Raw genomic sequence first — 17,576 nt, 5'->3', positions numbered from 1 at the left:
TAAATTATGATACAAGTATATATTCAAAGACTGCATGCTTTTGATAAATATGCTTGTGATAAACATATATGCTTGTGATAAATGTTAATACTATAAATAAGAAAATTTTTATAATGTAGTGTTTTGATAGCAACTTTATTTAATGTAAGCATTAAAAGAAAAATTGGAGAGAAAAACATCCAAATGTTACCACTGGTTATTTCTCAGTGATAAGATTATGGGTGATCATTATTTTCTTCCTCCTACTTTTGTTTCCCGAATGTTCTACAACGTTCATACATTACTTTTATAATCAGAAACACAATAAATATTTTTTTAAACTACTAGGACTATGAGGTCTAACTGAAATTGAGTATTACAAATAAACTATTGTCTGAACAGAAACTAGTTCTTCAACTTTCAACATCTTCAGGCACGATTTTCTAAGCCTGAATACCTTACACTTTCTTGAGAAGAAATTATTTTGTTTACTCCACATGCTGTAAAGGTACTGTGTCTGTGTTCTGATTAGGCTTTTATCAAAGAATGCCAGTGTATCACTTGGATTTGAAAAGCCCTAAATGGGGCTTAGTAATGGGGCATTTGGAAACAAGAATGCTCATCTGCCAACGGACACATTTCTGAGTATAGGCAAGGGGGTAAAACCACAAGCTCCATGAGGGCAGGGACCTCTATGCCCGTCCTGTTCACTGTTGTGTCCACAGTGCCTGGCATAGGACCTGGGCTTCAAAAATATTTGTTGGATGAATGAATGAATGAATTCACCTGTAAAGTATTGATTTTTCCTTACAAACGAAACAGAACAGACCTTGTAAACAGAAAAAAGTGTTGCCCCACAAAGGCATCCCCTTGGGAGACTATAAATAGTTTTTACAATAGGATCCCCATGGCATAAAATGTTGGGAATTTCTTTTGTGGAATTGTTTCCAGAGTCTAGAATATATTATTCTGAATAGTTTCAAGGGTGGCCAATCAAGAAGTGTGAAAGGAAGATCTCCTGGAAGGAGTGTGGGAAGTGAGGTAGGATTTAAGCACCATCTTTTCCTTTGGGCACTGAGCAGACCCCCCGCCCACCCCCAAGACCAGGCAGGGCCATATATAAAGCTTGATCTGTCTGGAGAAGAAAATGAGAGCTGAACCTCACAGCCTGGTGGCCTTCCCCGCACTCCAGAATTCTGCACAACCCTCTACCAGATTAACCCTCCTGTAGCTCATTACCATGCTGTCACTTGCCTACTTTCAACCCTCTAATGGCTTCCAAACAGAGGCCAAGCCTCCCAGGCTGGCTTCTAAGGCCATGCAGGGTCTGACTCCATCTGTTCCAGCCTCAAGTCCCATGACTCCCTTGTACAAACCTTTCCAGCAGGAAGAGGCTACTGTACTGAGACTCCCTGTGGGTTCCCACCCATCCTACAGATTGGGCTGTCAGAAACATGAAACAGGAAGGCATGGCAGCCAAGGAGGCTCATCCGGAGCCCCCACAGCACTAGAGATTGGGCGGTGAGAAATTGGAACAAACTTCCAATCAAGCTGTGACGCTCTAGACCAGTGGTTCTCAAGTCTGCCCACACATTAGAATCACCAGGGAAGCTGTGACAGAGTGTCCAGCTGGCCACCAAAGATTTATGATTCCCTCCTAGCATTGCTTGAAAGTGGCTTCCCTGCCAAGGATTAGATTTCCCTACTTCTCTTGCATATAGATGGGCCCATCGATGGAGCTCAGGCCAATGTAGTGTGGGTAGACGTGGTGTGCCTCACTTCTAGGCCTGGCCGGTAAAAATCCTCCCAAGAAACCCTTCACTCTCTCTTTCCCCATCTGCTGACTAGAAACCCAGCTCACCTTGGAAGCCGCGTGTTGAAGACAACAGAGCTTCCATCCACTGGTCCTGAATGACTGTGTGGAACATAATCAGCCCAGGGCACAATAGACTATGTAAGCAAGAAATCCTTCTCCTGAGTGAGGCCTCTAAGATTTAAAGGTTTATCCGTTATAGCCACTAAGATGACCTTAATTAATATAGGAGTTTTTGAAAAAAGGCATGCCTGAGTCCCAACCCCGATTCTGACTTAATTGATCGGGGATGGAACCCAGACACCAACGTGTTGTAAAAGCACCCCAGGTGATTCTAATGTCAGGGTTGAGGACCAGATTTCAGGCTCAGAAGGATCCATGGATCTTCCTACAAGTGATTCAGCAAGTCATGGAGCCCTACTACATGCCAGGCCTTCTGCTGCTCCCTGGAAATTTTGTCCCTAAAGCTGACCGAAGACTCAGCTTTGATCCCATATGCATGGCCATGGCTGGGAATCCTGTTGCCCAAGACTTGAAGGCAAGAGGAAGCCCGGCAGGCCTCTTTGATTCCTCTAAGAGCCCTACCTTTCTCCCCCTCCCCACCCCAAGTCCCTGCCTACCACCAAGACAAGGACATAGAGGACAGAGTGCAGATTTTTCTGCAGTTGGAGAAAAGTTGAAGAGTTTCCTCTGGGCAGGTCATGGTGTTACCCCAGGATACACCAATGCCTTCATATAGTCTCACCAAAATTGGCAGACCCTTGGGATGGCTGGAACAGCGACATAGTGATGATGAAGACATGTCCACTACCCTCAAATAACTCATAGTCTACTTGCAGACATAGACTATGGTATTGAGGATGAAGCACAGGGGCCATCCAAACCATCCTGGGTCCCCCCATCCCAGAGGCAGCACAGAATGATAGAAAAACACTGAACTCAGAGTCTGGATGCCCATGCTCTCCTGCTGCCTCTAGCACTGTCTTGACCTGGCTGGAGAGAAGGGAGCAAAGAGAATGGGACAGGTGACGAAGATGGGGAGGAGGCTGGGACTGGTCTCTACAGATCCTAGAATATGAGGCTCAGGGGCTTGGACTTCATTCTGTAGACTCTCAGGGGCCTTTGTGAGGTTTTGAGCAGGGGCAGGACATAGTCAGAATCATGGTTTGCAAAGGACTCTGTGATGGGAGATGGACTGGTTGGAAGGACAGAGGCATGTGAGAACCTGGTTGGAGGACTTAGTTATGAGGGCAGTGGCCACTGATAGAGAAAAAGGTGACACCCCAAAGATCCCTGGAGCTCCCTCCTCAAGAGGCATCAGGATCATTTGGAAAGAGCACTGGATTTGGAGTCTACACCTGCTGCTCCTTCAGCCCGAGAAGCTATTCCTCCCTCTCTTTATTCTCACTTACAGCTCTGTTCAAAGACCACCTCCTCAGAGAGGCTGTTCCAGATTATTGCATCAAAGTGGATGTCTCAGTTTCTCCCTGCCACACCACCCCATGATTTCCTTTACTGCAATTTCATGATCTATGACTATTATTCATTCATGTGTTTACATCTTTATTTCAAGTTCCATGGGGTCAGTGACCTCGTCTGTCCTGTTTACTGTAAATCCCTATCTCCGGGCACAGTACCTGGCACGTGGCAGATGCTTGCCTCTTCCTGTATTCATGCTTTTTGCCATGAACTTTGCAGTGCCCTCTCATGTGGGTGGGTGTATTTCTCACTTCTCCTTTTGAGTTTGGCCATGTGACCTGCTCTGACCAATCGAATGAGGTGAAGCAATGGTGTGCTAGCTCTAAGCCCAGGCCTCTGGAGGCCTTGTGTATTTCCGCTTGCTCTCTGCCACCACTGCCACAGCCATGAAGAGGACATGCCTAGGCCATCCCACTGGTCTCAGGAGGTGAAGGAGAAGGGGCATGTGAAGCAAAGCCACCCCCAGCCAACCCCAGTCTACATCTGCTGACCCACAGATCAATGGAAATGAATGATTGCTGTTTTAGGACATAGAGTTTGGGGAGTGGATTGTTAGGTAGCATTCTTCTCCACCTGTAAAATTAAGGGGCCGCTAGTTGAAGCATCTCCCCTAAAGGTCTCTGGTTTTTCTCTAAACCTGGCAGCTCCCAACTTTTCAGTCCTACCTCTTCTGCCTTCCTGAAAAATGGCTTCCCCTTCTCACACGCTCTGCCTTTGCCTCAGCCCTCATAAATAACCATGCGGCATCCACTTCCAGGGGCCAAGTTCATGGCTCCCATGAGCCCCACTTTTAAGACACCTCTTCAGTGGCTTCCGCTTTGCCTGCTTCACCACGGCCCGGGGGCATGAACAGCTAAAAGCCCTTCTTGGGTTCTGATGTGCAAATCAGAGATCCCCTGATGGCCCAAGAAGAGCCTGTCCTTGCCAGGACTGCCCTGCCCCACATCCCAGGTGAGATCAGGGAGGGCAGCTGGGCTGGATTTGGAATACAGGGTGCCCATTTGGCCAGGGTGTGAACAGAAGTGAGTCAGAACCTGAGGTCATGGAATTCTAAGGCTGGAGGGAACTTCAAAGACCATTTGAGACCATTTCTCACCTAACATATGGGCAAACTGAGGCACACAGAAGTAAAGAGACTTGCCCAACCATTCAGTGGCAGAGTCAGGAACCAGATTTCCTGACTCTCAGCCCAGTGCTCATTCCCCGGCACCAGGCTGGTCACAAGCAGGGAAGAGCACAAGCAAAGGTTTGGAGGCTGGAGGTGCGGATTCATTCAACACCATATCCAGATCACCCGCAGGCAAGGGACATCCACCATAGGCCAGGTTTTGTGCTAGGGCTAGGAGGTAGGGGGCAGATCTATTGGATGTCAATTCCCATAGTGGGGAGCTTATGCCAGGATCTATGCTGGGTGGGCAACTTTGAGTGCCAACAAGGGCCAGGCCATGGATTGATTGAGTGCTTACTATGTGCAGGTTCTATGCCAAGTGCCACTCACTTGACGGCCAGTGGCTGAAATACTCTGACCACCTCTGTCTCCCTGATAGTCACTGTGCCCTCCTTCGAACCCCTCTAATTGGCAGCCTCTTTCTGCCTCTGAGCCTTTCTGTGTCTCTTGCTCTCTTTGCATCTCTGTTCCTGCTTCCTGTATGTATGTCTCTCTCTAGTCTCCCACCTCTTTCTCTTGGTATCTGGATGAACCCCCTTTTCTCTCTGGGGTTGTATGATTCTTCTCTCTCTTGCTCGTGTTCTCATTTTCTTCTCTCTCTGTGTCTCTTTGTGTCTGTGACCCTACCACCCTCCATATCTCTGTCTCTCTCTCCCAGTCTGTCTCCCCTTCCTCCCTCTTTGTACCCTCCACCCTAGGTTCCTGTCCAGTGTCCTCCCCGCGCCCACCCCGGGCTCTGTTCTCTGCCAGCTACAATTACAAGTGCATCTGCTGAAGTAGTCAAGCTCTTTTTCCATGATGGGGTAACAAGAGGCTGTATGTTTGCAGCCACTGACTGGAAATACTGAATTCTTTTTCAGCAAAGAAAGACAAGCACCCTCTTGGTTTATAAATATTAATTATAGGCACCCGGTAATGAGAGAACAGGGCAGCTGTTGGCTGTGATCTCTGACTGTTTGACTAATCCTAGAGACAGTTTAAACAAGACAGTTACTGCCTGACGGGAAAAGGAATTAGGGTGCTGTGATCCTTCCAGAAAGATCAGCTTAGGAAATCCAGGAGAAGCATGATCTCACCGAGGACACTGGGAGAGTAGCCTTGGGCAAAGCCTCTTTCCCTCTGGGCTCCAGTTTCCCCCTTTATCCTACAAGGCCCTTCTGGCTCTGACCTTTACTATGTGGAGGTCCTATGTGGGGAGGCAGTTGGGCAGAGTATTTCAGGACATCTGCCCAGCAGGGAGCATGGTCCCAATAGCGGGAAGGCCAGCACAGGGGAAAGGGTCTGAGAGTCAGTCAGGACAGCATCTGGCTCCTTGTCCTTGGGGTGACACATGGGTCTGTTCTAGTTCGAATCAACTCCTTCCCAGGAAAAGATCCTGGCTTGAGACAAAATCTGAAGCATAAACAGAGGTGTGTCAGTTCCATGTTGCAAGCCAGATGTTCTGGACCTAGAACTGGCTGGGCAGGTCTTCCAGATACCTCAGTTTTGCTTTCTGCAAAATGGGAGTAATGAGGAGGAACTTTTTGCAGCTCTTTTGATGCCAGAAAAGTCTATCTAAATTGAATCTGAGAAGTCCCAGACTGTGTCTGCCAGAAGCCATTTGACAATTGCCCTATCTCCAAGCTCATGCCTCAATTCCATAGTTATTGACATTGCTATGTGTAAAGCAGGGAAGTCACTCTCGATGCACAACCAGGAAGAAGGTTGGTTGGGGGAAGAGGAGCAATGTCTGGAACAGAGCATGCCCCTGAGACGTCCCCAGTCAAGGTCCCCACATAGTAGAAAAGTAGGCTATTCCTTCTAGAACACATATTTTCTAAAACCACCTCACCCCAGGGGAGATGTTTAAATTTGTAAAACACTAAGCCATTTATCATCTCATAGAAACACAGGCCAGCCTGCAGGAGAGCCAGTGTGAAGCGTGCACTGCCCGTTTGAAGGATAGCAGAACCTGGGCTGCAAGGTGTCCTGGTCTCTTGCCCAAGACCATGCATCTAGGAGGCAGCCGAGCTGGAAGTCAAGCCCTGGTTCATGATCCCAAAACCCAGCTGAGGCTCCTCCCTAGGCTCCCAGCCCCATCAGCCCACAGCAACACCAAGGTGGGCACAGCCCAAGCAAGCATCCTTAGAGGCTGGGACCAGCCCCTCCTCTTCTATCATCCTGCCCTCCCACCATCGCAGAGGAGCCGGGGCTTGGGCCACTGATGGTGCTTACAAAATGTAAGCAGGAAGAAAAGGAAGGAAAGAATGTTCTTCCAGGTGTCAGTTGTGTTTCCACCAGTCCCTGACTGATACTTACAAGAACAGGTACCTGGATTCACATCCTGGTTCTACCGTGGATGTATGAGAACTTGGGCAAAGTCCTTAAGTTCTCTGGGCCTCGGTTTTCTTTTTTGTTTATTTATTTTTATTGTGTCTCAGTTTTCTGACCTTAAAATGGGAATGATATTAGGACCAACTTCATTGTCATATCGCGCTATAAAATGTCAGCTGTTATTACTAATAACCGTCTCTAGTCCTGCCTACTTTCAGAGCTCAGAAGGCAGTTTACCCAATTTCACATGAAGTCAAATGAGGGGGGAACATTAGGCTGCTCTCTGTTGTTATGCTGCATCGCGTCAGAGGTTGAGCTGGGGGGTCTGGCTCAACTCCTGCACTTGTGGAGCCAGAGGCTGGGGAGGACCCTTGTCTACTGCCCTCTGTTCCCCGCAGAGCTTGATCTGTGGAAAGACCCTGGGGGCCCTATCCTGGTTGACCCTGAATGGGAGGAATAAAAGCTTAGGGCTCTGCCTTGCCACGGGCTCTGTGCCTTGTAGCAAATTCCTGCCACAATCCCATAGGCTTGGAAGGAACAGAGTGGGGGGCGACTTGTTTAAGAAAACCCGAAGGTCTGAGTGCCCCCGCTATCCCCCTCCTTGGCCCAGGCCAGAATAAACGCCTCTGCAGAACCGTTTCAGCTCCAAGTACAGATGCCGCCACCAGAGCCAGTCCTTGGGGAGTCTCAGGCTGGGCTTGCACACAGATCAGAGCGGGGTGGCCCAGGTGGCCAGAGTAGCAGTGACAGCTTTGGGGAAAGAGGCTGGGCACATCCTTCCCTGCATTCTTTCTCTTCCAGCCTTCCTGAGCTGCTTGACAGGGCTCACAGGTCTTAAGTCTTCATAGGGGCCAGGGCCCCACATTACATCTTCTCCTACACCTTCAGGGGAGGCAAGCTGGCTCAAGGGCTAGCACTGGGCCCATACTCAGGCTGGGCTGCTGGAGGCTCCAGCCTGCCATTCCCAGGTCTTCTTGACACTCTCCCCTAGAAGTTTGCAGCCTCGGCAAAATCTGTGTGTGCAGCCCCTCACATCTGTGTGATCCCCCCCTTCATCCCCCTCCTTCCAGCCCTCCCACCACCCTCTCCTCCCCAGTGAGCCAGACAAGAGAAGAACTGTTTCTGCCTGTAGGCAGCACCGTCACAGCTCCCCCTAAAGATTTACAGGAAAATCTTCTGGCAGATTCAAAAGGAGGCCATGAGCTCAGTGCCAGTCGTTCAAATTTTCCACCTGAATTGATTCGTCTGCACATTCAGAGAACTCACACCCATTCCATCAGCCAACTCTGTAATCTGGGGCCAGTGTGTGTCTGACCCCTGTGAGCCTCAATGTCTTCATCTGTAAAACGGGAAGAATAGTCAAAGCTACCTACTAGGGTGAGGAAGAAGCAATGAAAAGATGCAAATAAAGTGTTTAGCCGAGTGCCCCACACATAGAGAAAGTGAGCCTTTTTTTTTTTTTTTTTTTTTTTTTTTTAGGGGCTGAGTTTCACTTTTGTTGCTCAGGCCGGAGTGCAATGATGCAATCTTGGCTCACTGCTAACTCCGCCTCCCGGGTTCAAGCAATTCTCCTGCCTCAGCCTCCCAAGTAGCTGGGATTACAGGCAAGCACCACCATGCCCAGCTAATTTTGTATTTTTAGTAGAGATGGGGTTTCACCATGTTGGTGAGCCTGGTCTCCAACTCCCGACCTCAGGTGATCTGCCTACCTTGGCCTCCCAAACTGCTGGGATTACAGGCATGAGCCACCGCACCTGGCCAAGTGAGCCATTCTTGCTAGCTGTTAGGATATGTATTTTTTAATTCATGATTACATGCCATATGCCAGACCCTGGAGCCACAGTGATGAATCCGGCCAGCATCTCTGTTCCCAAAGAGTTCACTGTGACATGGGAGAGAAGAACAGGTAAACTAAAATGCTGCCAGTGTGACAGGATACATTTGCATAGCAGAAGAATGTACAAATCAGGGTTGTGGGGGAGGCGCAAAGAAGGAAGACCTTGGTTGTGGGATGCAGTAATGCTGGGATGGACTTTGAAGACTGAGTAGGAGCTCACCAGGCAGTTGAAGCAGAAAAGCCATTGCGGGTAGACAGAACGATCAATACAGAGACTCAAAGGCAGGAAACAGCACCATATGTCCAGAGCCATAGAGAGTGATAGGAATCCAGGTTAAGGGAGGCCCTAACTCCGGCCACAGGAGGGTCTGGACTCACGCTGCACGCGTTAAGTTCGGTCGTGAGAAGGGTTTCAAGCAGGAGTGACACGATCACACTCCAGTCTTAGGCTGCATGCACATCGAAGTCTGGGCAGTTTATGTAACTTTTCCTTTTCTTCTCGAGCATTTATCCAGCCTAGAAACTTTCGAGCAAGCACTTTCCCTTATTTCTATTCAACCTGAAAGCGGCAGTCGAATCCAGCTTGCATGGTATTGAAATGCAGGTGGCCTGTGCAACAGTGTTGCTAAAATTACCAAAACTAACCACACCAGGGAAGGGCCATTATCAGAAACAGATTTTATTACCATGGAAACCAGCAGATAATGCCAAGTCCAGTCATTTTTATTCCCCGAAAAGAGAGAGAGACAAGGAGAGAGAAAGAGAGAAACAGAGAGAGCAGCAGGAGAGGAGCGCGGTTGAAAGGGAGTGAGAATGCCGGAGACGCCTGGAAGAGGGGCGGCGAGCTGGGGAATGACTGCGGGGCTCGTGCCACACATGCCTCTGTCCATCCATATACTTTGCCAGCATGTACGGAATTCATGCTACCTGCCACAAGAAGCCGGCAGGAAGCAGCCAGAAATGGCAGAAACGGCTTTGCAGTGTGACTTCCACCATAGGTCTAAAATGTGGGAAACTGTGTAAATGCCCCAGAAAGAGCTACCTAGGGCGTATTTCAATGCAATCCTGGTGGTCTCTACAGAGAGCACTGAACTTGGGATCAGAAGACCCAGCTTTGAGTTCAGGCTCTGCCTAGAGTGGCTTGTGACCTTGGGCAAGGTCACAGAAATTCTCAGAGCCTCCGTTTATTTATGTGTCTGAAGAGGGACCTTCTGGGGGTGGCTGTGAGAGTCTGGTGTGCATGGATGCCAGGGCGTTTTGTAACTGTAGAGGGCTGTGAGCACATAAGGCCCTGAACGTTCCAGGATTCTTACACCTGGGTCTCTACTTTGTCCCCTGATTTGAAGAGTTCCTTCCAACCACACACAGCTTTCTGGCCTTCTGCAGCCTGTGGAATGCATCCCCAGCCCACACAGCCCCAAAAGAGGAGAGCAGGGCAGGAGGCCCTGGTGAGAGTTTTGGTGGAGTGGCGGGGTGGGTGCTGCTGAGAAGAGAGGTAACAGGAGAGTCAGGATGAGTACAGTTTTGTGAACAGGGCTGAGACAAGGTTTTGACTGGATCACCCTAAGGGAAAGGAAAAACCAAGGACAGAGTGGCAGGAAGCAGGTGAGACAGAATGAGGAGAGCCAGGTGACCCTAGGGAAGGGGACCTGTCAATAGCCTAGGATCCTGGGGAAGGAGTAAGTGGGAGGTTTTAGCTGCCTGAGTGTGTAGGACAGGGGAGAACAGGCAAAAGGGAGTCACAGAATATCCACAAAGACCCATAACATCACAGATGCATACACAAAGGGCATCCAGCCCTTGCTCCTCGAAGCGTGCATCACCTGAGAGCTGGCTAGAAATACAGACTCTGCCCCAGACCTCCTGATGATTCATCTGTATGCTCAAGTTTAAAAGGCATTGATCTAAGTCCTTTCCCTTCTCCAAGTCTCAGTTTCTTCATCTATAAAATTGGAATCATAATACCCTCCAAGCCTCACAGGGCTATTCGGAGGATTGAAAAAAAAACAAAAATGTTTGAATGAATCACTTTGAAAAATTAAAAGCACCATATTGAATATGAGATATTGTTTTACTATTATGTATTTATTACTATATACACAGGCAGCCCCAATCTCCCAGGGCAACAAGGTGCTCTCATAACAAAATGACTTGATTAGACCGTTCTCTTAAAAACACTGCTCCCCAGCTAGTATCTTTCCTATCAGCGTGCCTCTTCTTGCAGCTGCATATTAAATCTTCATCCCATCAGCACTTGACTGAATTTGTAGAAACAAAATGGAAGAGGGAACTCAGGCATGAATTAGCAGTTTAAGACAGGAATGAGATTACGATAAAATCCCCACTCTCTCCATCCATCAAAATGTAATAAGAATAGAAACGAATGTGAAAACATCAACATGACCTATTGCTTCGGGCCTGGCACTGCCATCCTTTATGATCGAGCCTTGCAAGCTGCAAGCATCTCATTTCACTGTAAGCGTCACAGTTTAGGCAGGGGACACAAACCATGTCCGAGACAGCCTGCACACTTAGACAGATCCCTCTCGGGGAAACGGGAAGGGACCAAATATGACGCGGTTCCCTGACTTTCCAAGTCACAGACAATGAGAATGAATCAGAGGTGACTTGGTCTGAAGGGTGTTTGGTTTTGCTTTCGATTCTGTCTGTGGATATGGGAACCCCAGCTCCATCAAAGGATGGTGGAAGATGCCCAGAGAGGACATTTCTGAAGTTTCAAATGTCTCCAGGAGCCTCTGCTCCTTGGTTGCAGCAGCAATGGTGGCCCCGCGTACCAGCCTCATACCATCACTGCAGAAAACCTTGTGTACCTGCACGGGCATCACGGGATATAGAGCATGTTCCTGGAGACAGTGGTGCGGCCACTGATCCCTACAGTGGCAGGTGAGGAACAGACGAACTCAGATAAGCAATGGGACTTGCTCAAGGACACACAGCAAGTAAGGGTTAGACTCCAGGTCTACCAGACTCCTTGTCCATTGCCCTTCAAACAGCATCACATTGACAGAGATGTGCCAGGACCCAGCTCAGGTTAGAAGTACACAAAACATGAGCAGCAGTACCTGCCTCTGGGAACTCAATGCCTCACTCCCATCTGAGCTCATTCTCCCTCCAACCTCCCACCTCCATTCTGCCATGGCCACCTGCTTCCTCTTGCTCCATAAAAGCACTGAATTTTCTTTCCAATCACAGACTTTGAACAGCCTCTTCCCTGGAATGCTTTTCCTCCCACCGTTCACTGGGACCACTCCCTGTCCGTCAAGTCTCACCTGAGGTACCACCTCCTCAAAGAAGCCCTCCCAGATACACCTTCTCCCTACACCCTTTCCTCTGCTTCAGGACTCTCAGTTAATTCACTTTCATATCAGCCTGTGCTATGCCCCTGTAGCACATTTCTCAATAGTAGTTAAATCATTGTTTGTGTTATTACTTGGTATTTATCACCTCCATGGGACAGCAAGCTATAAAGTATAACTCTGTAGATACTCTGTCTTGTTTACCATTGTATGCCCAGCACCTAGCACAAGACTTGGCACTTATTCTTCCACTTATTCAAAAGTGTTTATTGAATATGTATTATGTGCCAAGCACCGACAGCATCCCTGTTTGCATGGAAGCTTCATTCTAGTGGAGGAGCACATACAATAAACAAACCTATGTCTGGTGATGATGAGTGTGAGAAGAAAAAGAGAACAGGGTGTGCCAACTTTTGAGCTGATGTTCGGGAATTCTCTTAGAGGTGACATTTGAGCAGAGCCTGGGAGGAAGCGAGAGGATGAGATGCACAAACACTGAAGGGAACAGCATTCCACACAGCAGGATCAGTAACTGCAGAAGCCCAGAGGCTGGTCTGTGCATAGCATGTTCCTAGAGGTTGGGGTGAGAGGGCAGTGGAGAAGGTGGGTCAGAGAGGTGGGGGGCCCAGTGTTGAAGACTTTAGAGTTGACTCTGTGTGAGAGAGGAAGCCATTGGAGGGTTGTGAGCAGAGGGAGGAATTGATCTGACTTTGGTTCTAGAAGGACAGCTCTGGGTACTGTGCAGAGACCACCCAGAGGGTCCAAGGGCAGGAGCAGGAGAACCTGCTGAGAGGCTACTGCACCAGTCCAGGTAAAAAGTTGTGGTGGCTTGGACCAGAAGAGTAGCAATGAAGGTGGAAGAAGAGTATGGACTGCAGGTATATTCTGCAGATGGAGCCAACGGGGTTTGCTAAGGGATTAAATGTTGAGTATAATGGCATGAAAGGAGTCAAGGATGATGCCACAGACGCTGGCCTGAGAAACTGGAAAAACGGAGCTTCTGTAAACCAATAAATTGCTTTTATGCTTAAGCCCAGTTGAACGAGGGTTTATCACTTGGAATTTTTTTTTTTAAATATTGAGTAATTCAGAGACTAACCAACAGGCCAGAGGTAGCAAGGTAGGAAGTAGAGAGGAAGGGACAGATAGGGGAAGGATAGGAAAGTGCCCGACTGGATGCAGCAGAGAGTGGGGCCTCGAGATGTAACAAAGAGGACTCTGGGATCACCTCCCCAGGAGCTGGGGAGGATAGCAGCCTCAATCATGGGAAGCACAGACTCAACTGAGTATGCCTTTTCCTTTTTAATTTGAGGCACCAGCTGCTGGAAACGTGGGATTGGAGCCTTGGAGGGAAACCAGAGCTCCCAGATAATATGTGCTTTCAATAAGCCAAGCACAGGGTGAAGCTCACATGTACTGTGTTGCTAAGCACTGGAAAGCTTTGTCAGATTAGTGTCACTGCTCCCATTTTACAGACGAAGAAATAGAGGCTCAGAGAAGCTATGGGGCCTGCCCAAAGCCACGCAATTAGAAATAGACTTGGAACCACCCAGGAGAAAGTAAGTCTTTTGCCTGTAGGTGACATTAGGAACATCTCGGCTGGAGGTCAAAAGACACTGGCTCCTTGTGTGACCTTGGGAGCTCATCCTCCTCTCTGCACTCCACTTCCCCATCTGGGAAATGCCAAGATTGGGCTTGATGATCTCAGACTCACTCAGCCCTCCTCCCTCCTGTTCTGTCTTCAGAGAACCAGGACAGGCAGAAATGATCCGTCTGCCACACAGCTTGGGCACCTACTGTGTACAGCACCTTGTCTTGGGAAGAGGGAGGGAGGAGGAGTCTGGAGCCCACCTTCAGAGGACTCCCAGAATGCTGGGGGCTGGGAGCGCAGGGCCTTAGCAGACAGCACTGCCAGGAGGGACCGGGGAGCCAAGCCAAGCTCCTGCACACAAATTGCTCCTGGCATATGCTCCTCGTTTCATACATCATTTGCAAGGAGCTGCAGCCATTTTGCAAAGTCTCTTCCTGCTCCAGGAGCATCTGGGCTTTGGCTTCTGTCTTTTCTGCTCGGTCTCCTGCCCTTTACATTGTCCCCTTCCACTGCCACCAGCAGCCACAGACAATACTTCTCTGTAGGTTTGGGAGATCCAGGTGGAGTTGAGCAGAGTAACTTTCCCCTGGAGGGACTCGATGGTGTAAAGAGTGTGCATGGTCCAGGCAGGGTCCTGGGAGACGCACACCGCTAGGGTGGAGCGAGAAGTGTGAGTGATGCCTCTGGGAGGCTGCACCAAGTAAGATAAGGAATGGTTGCGTTGGGATTCGCTGAGTAACACACACACTGCCAGAATTAGGCTCCCACGAGGAACTGTTATGATACAGTAATGTGGAAAAATGTCCATGGTATGGTCCACTGCAGGTTGGGAATATTGCCGTCAAGTTAGGTTTCAGGGAGTAGCTTGCTATCTTGGAAGGGCTGGGGGATGTGAGTAATACCACTGTTGGGGGCTTTGCAATGTAGGCAATGTGCAGAAAAGGCAGACCCATGACTTGTTCAAGTTATCTCCAGGGCTTACTGAATAGTAGATGCTCAGTGAATATTTGCTAAGCAAATGGATAAATGAACTGAGTGAATAACACTGTGCCCAGATACACTGAGTGATGGGACCCAACATTGCCAAGGACTCCTCCCAGCACTGCCCCCAGGGCCTGCCCCAGACATCAGGAACCACAGATGCAATGGAAATGGGTCATCTGACCCAATTAGAGGGACCAATTCCATCTCTCTCTCTCTCTCTCTATTTCTTTCTTTCTCTCTCTCTCTCTTGCTCACCCTCTGTCTCCTCTTTCAGTCTGGTTTTGTGGCTGGAAGGAAAACAAAGAAAGTTCTCCTGTTTCATGCTGGAGCCTCTCACCAAGCCTGAGCTTCCCAGAGCCCAGGCTGTTCACTCCCCGCAATCTTTCAAAAGCTGGGCCCGCAGCTCAGAGCAAAGGATATGGGGAAGCTAGAGCTCTGGCTTCCACCCACCCACCAGGACAAACCCCATCCCAGCTACAGTGGCTGTGGAGCCTGCTGGAGCCAATGCCAGATTCCAATCTGACAGAGCCCACACATACCACCTCCCTGTCCGGGGGTGCCTACTGCCAGCCCTCTCCAGCCTGAACCCAGGGGAGGACCAAGATGGCCCAGGGGAGCCCTGAGCAACAGAGCCGCTGGGCTGTACCTAGAGCCTAATGTATATCCTCATTCTTCGTCTATTCTTCCATTTGGTGGAGTTCTTGAGGACCTGCTACATGCCAGGCACACACTCAGCCTTGGGGATCTCACAGTGGGCCAAGCTGACCAGGTCCCTGCCCTTGTGGACCTGACGTTCTAGTAGAGAAGAAAGCCAATCAACTATCAACCAACCAAATGAGTATGAATATTTTAGGTGGTGAGAAGTACAACAAAGACAACATAAAGTTGTGCTGGCTTTTCTCAGTTTATTCCCCTGGCTTCCTTTCAGTTCTTTTCCCTGCTCTGATCTGCTCCATGCCCTGGGGCTGAGCCCTGTGGAATGCACCCCTGGGCTCCCTTGCCTCTGGCTGGCTTCTACTTGGGTTCAGGCAATGGAAGACCCCAGCAGAAAGTCAGAGCACTGGAGGAGAGAGAAGTTCATGCCTGTCTTCTCCTGCCCCTCCTTTCTATGTTGCCCAGCTTCTAGCAGTGGCTGCAACTTTCTGTGACTCTGGCTCAGCCCTCTTCAGGTTCTGATAGCACATTTCCTCCCAGCGCCTCCTCAGACCCCAGGGGCTAGCATCTTCCCACAGTTGCTAGCTGCAGGGTCCCTTATCCTTGTCCACAGTCTTCAGATTCCCAGCCAAGTGTGCCCTGCTATTCCTGCTGTGCCCCTGACTGATAACACAGGTAAGTGGCATAGGATGTGCTGGGAGACAGGGCATGGTCAGGCTTGGGTTGTTAAGGAACAGAAAGCTGGCCAGCATGTCTGGAAAGCAGTGAATGAGGGAATAAAGTTGGGATGAAATTCAAAATAGTTAACAACTGGCTTGGCACAGGCGCTGCCCAGTCAGAAGGGACCCAGTTGTAATCGGCCATTGCGCCTGCTGCACTAGCATCCTGGGTGATCAGAGAGGCAGTCAGGGGTGCACCGGCCAGGGTCCCGTAGACACCAATGACTCATGCAAGCTCCACTTGCAATTTCTCCATGCAGTTTCTCCACTTCATAACTGATGCCTTTCTCCTTTTCTCCCAGGGCCACACCAAAGGAGATAGCTGGCTTGCCAGGTGTTTCTCTGACAATTAGCCATGTGGGCAAACCTTGAGTTCTGGGGGCACTTCTAAAAGGTATGCTGCTATGGGTTCTGGCTCCAGACCCAGAGAAGTGTTCAAGAGAAGCCTGAAAAAAAAATACAGCTCAAAGAGGTTATGTGACTTACCCAGGACCACACAGCCAGGTGAGGAGGCAGGTGAGGAGAGTTTAATAAAGGGGCACTTGACACAAGTGTGGATGAAGAAGACTCAAAGGTGAGGCAGAACTGCAGGACTATAACAATCCCATGCAAGAGGGTGAGGGGAGAGTGCCGTTACTAGATGCAGACAGAGTTGTGAAGAGGGGGCTGCCTTGAAAAAAGCTGGGACCTTCCCTCAAGAACCACACGTAAGCTGCGGTGGCCCTACGGGAAAGCATCAGAGAAACCAATGTCCCAACCCAGCTCTCCACCCTGTCCCCAGCCTCCTTATGGTGACACCCACTCGCCAGTGCCACTCAGGAGCCAGAGAATGCCCATATGGGTCACCCTCCCGAAGCCTAGAGCAGGACGAGAAGGAGGGAGCCTGGATCTTGAGAGAGAAATGGGAAATCTCCAGCCCCCAGATCATGTCACACCTTGAAAGTCATGGCAAGTGGGAAAACACTGGGAAGGAGAGTGACAAAAATCACATCTGGACCCTTTACCTCCATCCACAGGGAGGTGACAATGGGCTCTGCTCATGACAGCCTGGACCAGACATCTCCCAGAAGCATGTGGTGATGCTGGTTGGGAGACAGAAGGAAGCTGGGAGCACCTCCTGGGGAGCCCAGGCCCCGCGACCAACCATCTCAGAGAGCCCAGGGGCCCCAGCCCATGGGAGGCAAACTCACTGGGCCCTGCACCCCATGAGTGTGGCACACAGGACCACCCTAGATGCAATGGGATTTGGTTTCCCTCCACCAGGTAGGCAGCCTTCAGAAATCAGAAAATGCCCGAGGCTTTCCTTGAGGGGCTCCTGCTGAGCTACCGAGGAGAGGCGGAGGAGGAGACAGAAACCCTCCCAGACCCAGCTTTGCCAGGCTGAGAAGTGGGAGAGGTGGTTTTGGAAAGCTGCCCACACATTCCCTTCTCCCAACCATCATGAGGGTTAAGACAGAGAAGCAGAAGAAAGGGAGCAACTTGTCCCCGCTTTGTGTACTCATCTCAACTTGTGTACTCATCTGTGGAAGTGGTCAGGGCACCAGCACAGGAGGACAAACTCCAGACCCCCGCAGGTTCTACAGGTGCTTGGAATTTGCAAATCAATAGGACTTCCAGAATAAGATTCTACAGGACCTCCAGAAGAATCTGGGGGCTGAATTTCTTGTAGCTTGAATGTTGGAGTCAAGAAAATCCCTAGACTTGGAATCAGAAGCCTGGGGT

Source organism: Pongo abelii, chromosome 1 (assembly GCF_028885655.2).
Source record: "Pongo abelii isolate AG06213 chromosome 1, NHGRI_mPonAbe1-v2.0_pri, whole genome shotgun sequence".
Classification (NCBI taxonomy): domain Eukaryota; kingdom Metazoa; phylum Chordata; class Mammalia; order Primates; family Hominidae; genus Pongo; species Pongo abelii.
This window is presented reverse-complemented; position numbering follows the sequence as displayed.